This window comes from Carassius carassius, chromosome 26 (genome assembly GCF_963082965.1).
Source record: "Carassius carassius chromosome 26, fCarCar2.1, whole genome shotgun sequence".
Taxonomy (NCBI): domain Eukaryota; kingdom Metazoa; phylum Chordata; class Actinopteri; order Cypriniformes; family Cyprinidae; genus Carassius; species Carassius carassius.
In genome coordinates, this window is record NC_081780.1 from 15,911,132 (window position 1) to 15,926,429 (window position 15,298).

Genomic DNA, 15,298 nt, shown 5'->3' on the forward strand with positions numbered 1-15,298 from the left:
CAAACTTGCTTACCATGTCAACTATCTGATATTCCGATTCTTCGTTTAAAAACCTTTATAAATTATCTTGATCTATAACGAGATGAGCGCTGCAGTTCAGAGTCCTGTCAGCCGGATTTAACGTACAGCACTTGAATTCCCCAGTTTCTCCCGAAATACATGAAAGTAAGTGGCTGTTGAAATGGACGAAGAATAGAGTAAACTTTATTGTTCTGCTATGTCTGTCTGATATATGAATAAAACACGTCGGCAAATTACATTTGAATAGATAGTTTTTGCTGCTTCCATAGACATCAGTGTGTATTTTACAAACTACCAATGTATTGTTTTACTAGTGATTATGTATATTTAAATGTATGAAACCTAAAATAAACATTATGTGGTTGAAAACACTGCATATTAATTGTGATATATGACAAGCGCTGAGCGCGTCCGTCTCTGGCTCAGTGCCAGCCAACGCGCGAAAGCTGTTTGAATCTGGCAGTTCTGTGATGCCACTGAACATTCTAAATCATACTCTCAGGGGCACAGAAATAAGAATCCAATATATGGTGCAATAATGCTAAAAATGTTAACATTTAATTTACATTTTAAATTATTTTTGTTAAAATATATCTGCCGACATTCGGACTGACAACCAATCAGCAAACAGCAGCTGACTGTGACCCCAGCCGTCTATGATATAAACAGATAATTTTTGATTGCACATTGCTAGCTAGCAATATGTTGCAGAGCTCCTTTCTTCATTTTTTTTAGCAAAAAACCTCGGCTTGATGGACAGCCGGACACAAGGCCTAACGTTACACCTGATGAGGATGTTTCTCCCTCCACGGGCCCAACATCGACAGACAGTGTTGCCAAATTGGAAATGTCCAGGTATCGTACCAGAAGTTCAAAATTATCGTATTTGGATGAAAATTATTACATTTAACAATTAACTACATTTTGACACGACCTGCAAATGACCACTAGGAGTATGGTTGGACGGATGCAGTGCGACAAAAATACTATCCCATAATTTTGCACAGTAATCTGACAATAAATGTGGCACACCCAGATTTTCATATGCACACCCAGAGTCTCTTTTCTGGCTACACTACTGCTCCATCCTCATCACTGTTTCTGCCTCTCTCTCTCTGTCTCTCTCTCTCTCAGTCAGTGGGCTGTATGCGCTCTCTCTCTTTCTCTCTTTCGCTCTAATTTAGTCCAGTAAACTCCGTCTAAATCTTATGTTCAGTTAAACAGCATTTAATTAAACAGTTAAATATTCAGACAGACTGATGTGACTATTCTCTTTTTACACACATCGAAACTGCAGAGTTGCATTAATATTCAATAGAATAATTGAACTTAGACTAAATAAATGGAAAAATTATACACGCATTTCAGACACGTCAAAATCTTACAGAAGCGCTGTGACAGTATTTTCAACACAACAATTACACGTCACACAAATACATTAGAACATGTCTGCTGTGTACTTTGACTACAAAAACTTGAAAGGTGGAGCTGTAATGATCAATTTAATAAAAGCATGCAGGTTGTGTGGGGCAGACAAGAGAGATCCTTTCTCCCTATGAGTAAACACTATGTAATCACTAAATTAACAATGTGAGCTACAACTGTAAAGGCTGCTGTCCATGGTGCTGAATCAGGCAGTACTGTTTCAGCACCACTAGCGCAACTTCACTGAAACAAAAGTTTGCATTTTCAACAAGGTCCAGTCTGCCATTGGTAGATAGACCAGCTCAAGCCCATGCCATTGATTGGTAGATTCTTAAACAATGCTTGAAAACCCACTTTCAGGGGGAATCAAACTGTTACATTCAGTAGTTTCTGTATATTAAGATTTTTGAAGATTTATACATATTTAAAATTACACACTTCAGCTTTACTGTGTTTGACCATTTTTGCTGCTTAAAACATTTAGCCCCAATACAGGATATACAAGATGTATAAAACCTAAAATAATAAGCATGATACTAGTTCCTTGGTTTATCTTTTTTTCGCCCTTTTTTTCTGTAGCATCAACATGTTCTTGTAGCAGTTTTGTAGTGATACAGATTATTATTTAAATTAAATTAACAGAATAATGTGAAGCAAAAAAAAATATTTGTTTCATTAATTAAACTTTTGAATAAAATATCAAAAAACATATGTATTTTACACGAGTCTGTAGCTATGGCTGTAACTGACAGAGCATCAGTCATTAGGCATTAATCACGTTACATTACATTCAACAAATAATAAAACTCAAGTCTGTATCATGGAGAACATGATTGCACAGTGCTCTGGATGACAGAGAGCCATTTTCACAACTCTGCTAGTATTTTTAATGCACATTTTCTTTTTTGTTTGAATTAATTTTGATGTTTATTTACCCTTTATCTTCTTTTTTAGGTAAAATCCCATTATGTACCAAAGCAAAATGTCATCTCAATGTTTGTAAGAGACCTTCATCCTGATGTTTCCAAATTCTTTATCAGATGTTCATCATTTTGGTTAGTTTTGAATGATATTCAACAGTTGTTCGAGGTCCAGATGTCTGAGCTGCCTCATGAATATATGCTGATCTTGTACTTATATGATAATGAAATACAGCAGTTGCTGAATTAATCTAAGCTGTAAGGGTTTGGTTTAGCAGATATCAAACCATAAATTATTGAATCTTGGCTTGTATTGTATTATATTTAATGTGTGCCATTGTTTTAGTCTGTAATCAGTGATGTTTGAGTAACTCGTCCTTCAGACCAGCAAAAAAAAAACGATTTAGAAAAAACATCTCACCAGACAATATAAAGATCTGCATATTTAAAATGAACACACTTAATACAATTTAAATTAGTACATCTTAAATAATTGTAGATATGTAAATAAAATGAGCTCTAGCATGGGTTTGAATGTGAAATATTTTCTGATGATTAAAAATAATTCAGAGAAGCTAGTTTTCTTGAGGGCATCAATACTGGTCATGCTGCATGATCTATCAATGTCAGTTTGTTGTCTGTGGCTTGTTCCTTTGCACTTTGACATTTGTGTTTCTGTAACATGGTGAAATATAATTATGGTTACTCTTCTGCTTCTCAGGAGGTTTCACTGGATTAATGGGCACGTGTGAGGAACCACGTGAAGACTGATGAGGAAGAAATGGTTCCTTTTGGTTTCTCATCAGTAATGAGATGGTGAGAGTTATTATCTATTATGTTGGATTGTGAATAAAGATTTTGTTCATTTATTCAACATCTTTTCTTCAAAAGCTTTCGACAAACTTTCAAACACCTTCTACCACTTTAATCCCACCTCCACATATTCCACCACACATTTGACTCAGTATCTGTCATTGTTTCATAAAGGAAGACCAGCGGCAGCTCTTTGAATGAAGTGACGGCTTCAAACACCAAATAACATTCTCAATTTGCAGCCGTCGGCATGGCTGGTTACACAGCAAAGCGAGAGGAGAGCCGTGAGCATGTGAAGAGATCCTTGAAGGAGCTGGGAGAGAGAAAGCAAGGTGGAAAGATGATGGGATAAAGTGAAAATGAGAAAAGGGCTTCTAGTTCAACTAATTTTATTCACATTTGAAATTCTATAAACTAGAACAGGCAGGAAACACATTTAGAGTTCCATCCGATCAAGATCTTTTATACCCGTTTACCCTTAAAGAATTTCAAACCTATTCTTATGAAATGATGGGGCTGAGATGGAAAATTCTTGAATGATTACGAGATCTTCAGATCAAATGAAAATGGAGGTGCATTTAAAGAGAAAAATAGGCAATTTCCATGTGGCATCTGAACACAAAAGCCTGTGTCATGGTCTGCAAATGTGCGTTAACCATGTGCCTCCTGTTGAATGCAAACATATAACACAAGATCAGTCTGGAGGGACTGTGAGGGAGGGCTAAATCAATAAAATAAAATAAAAAACACCAGTAAAATGTCCTTGAAAGCAGCTGCAACTGCCGGCACATAGAGGGTCATTTCAGAGGGGAGAAATGAAGAGAAACACTCACAAACACAGAAAAAGTGAAGGAAGGAGATTTGTTACTACAGTATGTAAGCAGAGCAGAGATACATCGCCCCCTTCAGTCCATTAACGTAAGAATCACAACCAACAATGGACAGCGACATACACAACACAACTGGTCTGTTGAAGTGCAGTGTCCCTTATCTAAGCAATCTGGTGAAGTCTCTCTGAAACCTGTGAGGTTTTGCTGCTATTCATCATCTCAGCAATCAGGCAGATGTCCTTGTCCAGTGGAACTTCTGCAATCTTAAAGAGCTGTTGTGTTTCAGGCAATGAACGAGCCCACCTGCAGAACTATTGGGAAATCAACCTCACACACCTGCTTGACTCCACTGACAACAAGCTGTAGCTGTTTAAAGGTGCAAGAGTAAAATTGTCAGTAAGTACACACACGCTTTCAGAAAAATACAAAACAAAAGTTATGGTGAACTATGGTGCAGGCCAACATTTTCAGCATCAGCTTGCTGCTCAACATTCAAGTACTTTCATCACTGTAGCAGTTTGCAGTGTGCTTTCAGAAACCCTCCACCATCCCCAGCTCCATCTGTATAGATCTGCTATGGGTAATTTCACGTATGTTATATGTGCAGGGTAAATTCATGTACATTATATGTGTAGTAGCAATATGTCATACATGCTTACAGCAGTGTGTCTGTGGATGTATTGACAGTAACAAGTCATGGTTCTTGCTCTGCCGCAGCAGAAGCAGCAGCCTAGCAGATCTATTCTGCCAAGACCAAACACATTAACATTGATGTGTATATTACCATAAGAGAGTTGTCATGACAGAGTGACTGTATTGGTAGAGCAAGATAATTTTGATGATCAAGATATATAAGATTAGTAAAACTCTTCACATATTAATGAATAATGTCCACTTCAAGTTGGAAATATTGTAATTGCAATTTTTGAGCACACGAGTGTCCATGCAAGCAAAGACTTGTTTATGAGTGGAGTTTTCGAGTTGATCTACATAGACAACAAGTGTGACGTTAATAAAACAAAAAAAAAAAAATATATATATATATATATATATATATTTTTTTTTTTTTTTTTTTTTTTTTAATGTTATGTATCCGACTTGAATGCATAATAATGAATGTCCGACTTGGAGGTACAAGCTTCCCAGATGCAACTGAATGTAAGAAAGAAAACGCTTGGGGTTTAAAGAGTCATTTAAAGGTAACTCTGTCGACCCCTTGAGGACAGATGATTGTTTCTTTCATGAACATATTTGGCATACGTGCAGAGTTTGTTTTTGGCCTTAATTATCTGTAATTGTATATTTGGACAGAATAAGATGCATCCCAAAACTGTATGTAATGTAGCCGTAATTGTTCTGCTGGAGGGAAGTTGATTCTGTCCAGAGATGTGCAGATTTTTCACATCAGTCTAGAATTCATCTGTCAGCAGTTTCAGTCACACACACACACACACACATTTGACACTCATTCATAATTCATACGACAGAAGGATATGATATCAAATCAGTAGTATGACACAATAAGACAGCAGGGAATTGGTATTTTTACCCGCGCTATGATACAACCTGACTGTGCATCTGATGCAAATGCTTTTGTTCACCAGTAGATTGAGGTGCATCTGATTCAGAGACATTTCCAGAGAGATAAATGCTGAAATATTCTTACATAATCACGGCGCCCAAAAGAACAAAAATTTTTACCCTCAAAATGAGAATACATTTGGTTAAGTAGCTTTAAATGAAAAGCTTTCAGCAATGAAATGCGCCTGAGGAAGGAGACACTGTTTCTGGATCTGAATGTTAATGGCATCTACCATTACCCAGAAGCCCTCAGACCTCTTCCCACTGGTTATAAGGCACCAAAGAACCTCGTCCAAACAAACACACTGGCCATTTTTCCATCCAGGTCAATAAGTTTGTTGGTTTGCTCAGAATTCATCGATCCGCAGTCTCTTATCAAGTAACCTGCTCAAACAAGGGCTGAAAATGCACTGCACCTACTTATACCTTCTTACACACGATACCTGATTCATGATCTGTGCTCATTATACTAGAGGATGATGGAGGTTTCTATTATCATCACACTTGATCATAAATAACTTAAACCTGTTTTAAATAAGATGAAATAGCGTATCAGTGTGACATTAAAGGTGACATTAAACCAGCTCCTGAGACTCTTGGCTCTTCTTTCATAGCACAAACACAGTTCCTCTTGACAGCTGATAATTTATTGTCCGTCCAGCTTTTATCTCGTCATCTTGACAAACTCTGATGATTTCCCAGGATCAAACTACGCTTAGAAATAAAGCAACCAGGCAGGTTGAAAATGAACAATTGTTTGGTCTACAGGGGCTTTGAGTCCCGCTGTGTGTTTCAGACTGTTGCCATATTCAGACCGACATCTAGATGCGATTTGCACAGGCTTTGATGGGATGATGATTTACATGGTCCCGCTGAGCATCATATGAGGGTGATGATGAGAAAAGGGTCGTTCACACTGTTCAAAATGTTAAAAGAGGAACTTTGGAAAGAACACATTGTTCCTGGTCGATGTGGATCAGAATGTTCTTGTGAGGGTCATTTCACCTCATTCCAATTAAATGAGCAATAAAACCTTTTAACAAGCAAACTGTGGTTTGAACCATAAACAGATACAAGCTCAAATAACATGCTTTGTTAGCCCAATAACATGTCTGTTTTATGTGCAAACATCCCCATAAAACAAAAGTTTCATCAAACTGCCAGAGAATTGCAGCAAACAGGGATGATCCGTAAATTGTTTGGGTTTTCTCCCGTCATTCTCTCCACTGATTAATTACCATGATTTTCTCCACTGGTTGTCAAGGCAACAGTAATGTTCTGCGCTCTCAGTGCTGTTTGGGCCGGTGACAGTATGTAATTAAATATAAGCAGCTGCTATTAGGACTAGAGGATACACTGTAATTATAAGGCTTTGCTTGTTCCCTGTGGTTTACCAGGCTGCTGGGGAGGCGCTTTCACTCAGATGACCGCCCAGATGCCCCCAAACACTGATACAGAGGTCTGTCTGTTCCTGAGAGTTTGTGTGATAGGAAATAGGAAACATTTTGAAGTCCAGGTGAAGTAAAAAAAAATGTGTTAACAGAAGCAGAGTTTATCACAGATACATATAAAGATTTGAATACAAAAGAAGTGTATGTGAATCTCAAAATGATATTTGAATATAAATCTTGATGGTCAGACTTTAACTTTCATCATATTTAAATCTTAGTCCACTTTAAATGGACCAGAAGGTGAAAGGAGTAAAAAATAACCCAGCTCTCTTTGTGTTCAAATCTGATAGGAAAGAGAACAGTGAGACTCAATCCTTTTGTATCCTGCTATCTGCATGTGTTTCCATCTGTAAATCATTTCCTATACTCTTATCAAGGGCGATATTTAATACAGGAAGTCAAGAGCAGAAATCCATATCAGAAAACCAGGAAGGCAGATGGATATTGAGCAAATACATGTAACTATAGTGTGATATTGAGCTATATGTGCATGAATCTAGTTTCCCTGTCATGTTTATATTACTTCACAGTTCTTAGTTCTTGAAAGTTTTTTTTGTTTTTTTTCATTCTTATTCCTTCAAGACACTCTTTCTCACAGTGCAACATTATCATGAAAACTGCATGAAATGTGCTGAACTGAAACTAAAGAGCTTGTTTCTTATTTCAAGGCTTGTTTAGAGGGAAGTATTTTCACTGCACAGGACTGATATTGCGTTTTATTTCTTAAGTCTCCTGTGAGATATATGTATACACGCCATTTTATACATTGTCACAACTTTTTAATGGTTTTAAAAAAGTAATTTTAAAACAGACTTCAATAAGCCTTTAATTAGACAACAAGATATTTTCTACAGAGATTTATGAAACCAAAACCCATCTGTTCGGAAACACAAGCATTGCTTCAGCCTTTCCTACAGTTTCAGATTATATCATGTAACAGGCAGATCCAACGCCGGAAACTTATAAAAATACATTAAAATGACACAACCATTGATTAAAATGAGAGACTCTTTCACATAAAAAAAACCTTTCCAACAGCCCTTTCAGAGCCACGCCATGCATATGTAAAGAAATGAGAACAGTTACATTATGCATGAATTTTTCAATGAATAAAAAAAAAATTGTTCAACTTAACAAGCAAATTCTGCCTCCACCGCTGACAATAAGCTGCCCATAGAGCCGCATACACTGCGTGTCCTCTTAATGTGCCACATCAAGTCAGAGCACAAAGCCTCTGCCACTGGTCCTACGCAAATGTGTTTCTTTCAAATCCCCCCCGCTTGCTCCTCAGCTTCATTATTCTCCAAACATCATGAAAATACAGCGATACACTGTCAACAGATTCAGATGGCTTCCTTCCCACCACGTCTACATCAAACCTCATGCCATTATATCCTTCCAAGATTGACTTACAAACGCCAGTATGAGGCCCAAGACTCCCACAAGCCCATTTCCACGGTGTTTGGTGGAAGAGGTTTATAACATGGAGGAAATATTCTAGATGTGCTTTTAGAGTGGTATGATTAGAGAAGAAACCCCTGGGTCCAGATGGAAAGATCATTTTTTATATGAGGACACGGATATAAATTAAACTGATTATGTTTCGTCAGCTGAAATTAAAGTAAAGAAACACGCAGAGGTTCACATTTATATACAATGACAAACTGATGCAGATTTTAATGTCTGATGCCAATAAAATAAATAAATAAAATAAATATATAAAATTAAATTAATTGCAAATAACAAGTAAAAAAAAAATTTTAAAGATGTAATTTACAACTTTTTAATTTAAAATATTTACAAAACAACTGTTAAAGCTTAAATGCAGACTTACTACTCAATACTTGAATTACTCCTTAATAACACTTATTCAAACATATTATCAGAATATTAACTCAAAATGTGCCTTTAAGATATTTTGTGAACTGAAAAGTTCTCTGCGCTCTGCATTGAAAATATACATTAACTGCGTCCAAAAGCAGAGAATCTGAAAAAAGTGCCAAAAACAATAAACATTTACCAATGTATTATTAAATAATTATATTTTCATTCAAAATTATGAAGGTTAGATGTAATATCATGAATTTTGATAGTAAATTATTTATCTTCTTTTTCTGATTTGGCGTGAACCACAACAGCATCCAGATGCTTTTTGCAATAACCAGGGCCCATTTCTGATTCTCAGACGGACTTATGGAAAAATGTGCTGAGCATTTTAAATTCCGACAGTCTGGTCAGGAAGAGATGAGACCAGACACATTGTGAGCAGCTGAAACATGGGAAACTGAAGTGCCTGGGGCTTCTATCAGCGGCCAGGATTGTGATGAGTTATTGAGTTTGGGGAGGAGATTTGAGTTTGTGCTGAGGTAAGCTTGGACAGACCGATACAAATAAAAAACTATGGAAGCAATCCAATGCTCGATAACCCACCTCCACCAAGACCCCTTCAGACGGCTTACATTGTTAACAAACCACCAACATGCAGTAGAATAAAAAACTGAATCAAAGGAACCAGTTGGCCAATGTTTAGACAATAAAGCTCAGTATCTGAGGATAGCACTTCAGTTTGTGATTGACTGATCTAACATCTATTTTTTATCATCAGATCAGTGTCACTTATTAATAAAAATAATGCAAATATAAAGGAAAATTTTTCATTTTGTTCAGGTTGTGAAATACCTAAAAGCTCATTTTGCAGCTTATCTTGCACATTTAAGAAGCCTATAATCATCCTTTGGTTTAGCCTCAGTCAACAACAGAAGCTTGTGAATGTGCTGAAAACATCTGAACTTAAACCTGTTCATGCCTCATTTTCTCCCTTTGGGTTTGATGCAGGAAACTCAAGGTCAACAGTCAAACTGAAGGGAGCAAAACAATGTGGCTGCAGTGCCTGAGCAAACCTGTTATCATCTGTGCGACGCAAACTAAACACTTTAAGGATATTTGTCCCCGTTGAGCTCGGACACCAAAACACAGAAGCCACTGCAGTTCATCTCAGAGAAAATAAGCTACTTGCACTTTTGTCACGTTTAACTTCTCCGAGCTTATTTTATATGCGTCTGCAGCCTGTGGCCATCCATTCCTCTTCTTTCTTCCTTGCTGTTTGTTTTAATGGAAGCTAATTCTCATTAAATCTCTTGAACTCATTTTATATGTGTGTTTTCAAATTGAATCTGCATCTCTCCAGGCACTGTGTGGGACTCACTCGAATAAACCTCCTCTTTCGCTAGACACTTTAAATCCTCTCCGGCCGACTGGAGGATTTCCCAGACAGATTATCATTTTAGTTGTCAAATTGATCTGTCGATGTCACGCCGTCAATTGCTTTACATTCCCAAGTATATGAAACAATTTTCAGCTTCTCCGTGTCTTCTGGGTCACGGCCTGATTCACAGACCCCCACATAAACCTGTTGCACCTCGAAGGCTAAAACACTTGAGCTGTTCTTTAATGCAGCTTTCCTCTATGTGTATTTCAGTCACTCTGGATTTGCCCTAGAGAGCAGCGAAGCCCCAGAGGTCCAAAAGAAACAGATAATAAATAAAGCCTCCAGCTCTCAGTGAACATAGCTGCTAATCTCCACATTTGTATGTATGTGCTCTCTCTATCACTGCAGGTCCTTTGAGGATGGAGATCTGGAGTGTCTCAGAGTGTCTCGCCCTTGAGCCGGAGCAAGCGACACAACATGTAGCTTCATCCTGATAAGAGAGATCAGCCACTCTTAATGTAAAGACAGATTGGGATTACAAACTCATATTTTTATGACCTTTATTGACTTGATTAGAGCACAAGAACAAAACAAGAACAAAAACACCAATCAAAAAAACTCAAAGAGATGGACAAATTGAATCATTCACATCCACAAAAACAAATCTACTTGGGTGTGTTTTAACAGCTGCAGGGACAGTATTACATTCTCAGCCTTGACACTTTTTCCCCACCTCAACCCGCTGATCAAGGATGACTCTGCCTGCAGAGGAATTTAAAACTTGTCATCCTACCTTTAGGGTAAATATTTGAAATCCACTTTAAGTTTAGACTGTAGTAGTTTCCAGAGATTTATTTATTTATTTCCTACTTCAGTGGTAATATGACTGAATTGACACCCCAGGTGCTTCTTGGTTAAATTGTGCAAGGCTTCTAAACATTGTTTTATTGGCTTTGCTGCAGCACTTCACAAACAACGGTGCGATTTGTAATTATTGAAGGAGCTACACGTGGGTTATTTATTGCTTGTCTCAGAATCAGTGTCACAAATCTGAATACTGACCAGATTATGCACAAACGAATGACCAGTTCTAAATTGATTAGCAGGATTATACCAAAGTTTGGGGTCAGTAAGTAAAAAAACAGTAATGTTGTGAAATATTATTGCAATTTAAAATAACTGTTTTCTATTTTAATATATCTTAAAACGTAATGTATTATTAAGATTGAATTTTAAGCATTATTACCAGTCTTTTGTCACACAGTCTTTCAGAAATCATTCTAATATGCTGACTTAGATATTTAGATAGATTATATTAAAGTCAAATATCTATCTATCTATCTATCTATCTATCTATCTATCTATCTATCTATCTATCTATCTATCTATCTATCTATCTATCTATCTATCTATCCTTTTAAACCCAAATTTTTTAATAGTGTTGGACACATTTCAGTTTCTTCCTCCATGTTGGTCACTTATTATGATATAAGTCAGGTAAAACATTTATTATGTCATTCCTTTAATTACTGTCATAACTGAGCCTGCAATTTCAGTGGTTCACAAACAAACCTGCAAAGGCACCTGGGAATGAAATGCTCACTGGCCTTTAATATTTCACGCTGGGTCTCAGACGTGAGGTTGTAGTGTGTCTTTTCCCCTTCTCTCCAGTGTTGACATACTTTGATGAAACTCGTCCCATCTCTCGTCTTCCCTGCAGAGATAGATTAAATGTCACAGGGCTTCATGTAGGACAAAATTCTGGTGTTTCTCTCCTCTACTGAGTGTATCAGCTCCCCTTCACCTCCCCAAGACCATTTCTGATATATTTCTAATCCCGCTCCGAGTGATAGAATAACAATGAAGTTTGCACACTCCAGCGAGAATATCTTTGTGTCCTTGACTCATGTCTGATCTGCTCACAGACGGTCACACACAAAGCCGTGACTGGCAGCCAGTGGACATTTGATTAAAAAAACAGATGAGAAGCAAAGTTAAATGTATTGTTGAATTGTAGTTGAAAGAAAATCAAGGTGTTCCATGAAAAGTACTTGGTTACTTAAGGTAACCTCAGTTCCCTGAGATACGGGAACAAGTACTGCATCTTTCTAGAAGCATAAGGGAAAAACTGAACTGAAGTGTTTTTCATTCACGCAGTGAAACTGCTCAGCCAGTGGTTTGAGCAGTGTATTAAGAAATTAACCAATGGCTAGGCCGAGGAGCTCATACTGCATCTTGCTAGATGCATATGGGAACAGTAAAATCATGCCATGCTAATGTAGTGGAACGACTAAGATATCAAACTTCCATAAGCAATCCATTGCCATAGAGAAGTTAACAATAATCCAAGGCTAAAATGGGTTAAGCTACTTGAGGTCACACCCAGCCTGGTTAATCATTCCAAAGTACTCCTGTCACTTCGACACCCATGGGCCGAGAGGTGACAGGTCGAGTCAAGTCAAGTCACCTTTATTTATATAGTGCTTTAAACAAAAAAAAAATGTTTCAAAGCAACTGAACAACATTATTAGGAAAACAGTGTGTCAATAATTCAAAATGACAGTTAAAGGCAGTTCATCATTGAATTCAGTGATGTCATCATTCAGCTCAGTTTAGATTAAATAGTATCTGTGCAATCATTTGCAATCAAGTCAACGATATCGCTGTAAATGAACTGAGCTTGATACGGTCAAGGGCTCTCTGCCAGATCACGCAGCGTGTGTCACTTATGCGGAAAGGACCCTGGCTTGTAAGGTCGGGACTTCCAGGTTATAAATCCTTGCAAATGTAGATGACGAGGCCCAGCCGACCACCTCAAAAAATATCCGCAATGGATACACCACTGGATCATGCCCAAGGCAAGGCGATGCCCCTAGTCAAGTGGGCCATACTCCAATGGGACTTTGAAGGCCCAAGGAAGAGTATGCTAGCGACATGGCGTCTACAGTACTATCCATTCTGAAAGTCTTTGTTTCACGACCGGGACCCCTCTGGTGCATTTACCGAAGCAGACAAAGAATTGTTCCAACTGCCTATAGGGGAAAAAAAGATCACTTAAAGGCATAGATGCATCTTCTAGATGGGACTCTAGTCTACGAAATTGTGTTTAGAACACATTCTGGAAGGCAGGAATGCTCCCGTCGAGTGACCAGAGGTGCAGGGCCCATAGGTCAGGCCAAGGGTGCCATTTTGTCCCGTTCACCTGAGAGAGGAGATTCCGTCTCAGTGGAGCAGGCTAAGGGGTTGCTATCAACAGCTGAGTTAGCTCTTATAGCCATGCCTGGTTCTTTCAGAGGGGGGAGACCAGGAGAACCTTGTGTTTCTGTTCCCTTACTAGCCTGATTACCTGTGTGATCAGAGCGATCGGGAGAAAAGCATAAAGAAGGAGGTTGGGCCAATCATGGGCTTCAAGGAGAGGCCTCTCTGGCGACTTGTGTAGGACACCACAGACATGTTATTCAATCGGATTAGCATATGGTATCCTTTTAGGACTGGAAGGAAGAACTGCTAGCATCTCCAGGCAGTTGGTGTGGAAGCCTCTTTCCACCTTTGACCAGTGGACGAAAGTAGGTATACCTTCACTCAGTGCCCCCCAACCTGAGTTGGAGGCGTTTGTCATGAAAACTGTCCTTCTGCAAGCAATTCCTATGGCCACGCCCTGTTCCATCCAACGGGAGATTGACCCTGAGATTATTTCTGCCTCTGACAGGGGCCAGAAGGTGCCAATCGTTGAGGTAGTTTAGAATGCATATTCCCATCTGTCTCAAAGGAGAGAGAGACGCATCCATGTACGTTGTAAAAGTGAGGGGGACAGATAGTATGCATCCAGCGAAAAAAGAACCAGTCTCTTGAGCGAATTTGTACAAGGATCTGTTTCAGCGTTGTTATCCTGAAAGACCTTTTCATGAGGGCGTGATTCAAGGTGTCTGAGTTCAAGGATGGGCTGGAGGCCACCATCTGTTTTTGGGGACCAGGAAGTAGCGGCTGCGAATTGCAGGGAATAACCCAGTTTTATTGTCTACCAATTTGGCACTACAGGGATGGCCTGTCAGGCCTCAGCCCATGTGACAAGGGGTTGGATTAAACTGAGAGGCTGGTCGCTGTATGGGGTTCCCACACTCAGAAGAGGAAATTTGCTTTCCCTGAAAATGCTTTTAGAAATTGCCTCACTAGATTCAATGCTCTCAGAGCATAGCAGTCAGCCCCATGTGCGTGCTGCCTCAGCATGGTTGTGGCCCAGACGTGTCCAATTTGAATCTGTCAGTGATAATCATTAGTGACAGCATTCTCTTTTAATCCACCTAAAAAAGATCAAACCGCTCGTTAGAAGAGGAGTTTTGATTATGTTTATGTGTATACACTCTGGCAGATCAAAAATGCTGCATTTTCTCAAATCTGCTTGTAGTGGATGAGGGGATGGGTGGGGCCGTCTTTATTCAAGAGTGAGACACAAGCTCTTGTAATGAGAGTGGTCTGTCTCAGCAGCACAACCTCAGGGTGGGCATGTCCCAGACAAGAAGCACGGTCAAATACAAAGCTGTCAGCGATATTGAATCACAGGAGCATTCTGCTCCACACCGCACAGGAGGATTGAGCTGCTCGACAATGAGGGGCGTGATTCTTACACTGGCAGATCAAAGAGCTGTGTGGAGAGTGATGTAAGCGGGGGCTTTGCTGGCATTAAATCACTCAAGCCTGATCGAACTTACTTGCGAGTTTTCCATTTCTACCTCCAAGTAACTGGGAGTAAGGAAACATAAGAGCGGGAGGGATATTACTCAGTGACGCACACACATTTTATTTTTTGCTTTGTTCTGCCTCGAAAGATTAAGCTGCTCTTATAACGTGATGCACTGATACTCATTTGTAATACACACTGGCAGATTAAACAGGCATGATGTGTGTTGAGGATTGCTCAAGTCTGATCATTCAACCCAAAATCTCGTCGTCGTTTCCTCTGAGGTAACTGTGAGGAGGCAGGGCCGCCTTCCGCGAATGAACAGGGCAGACTGCTTTCGTGGTAAAAAGCTGCCCTTCTGTGAGCACAGC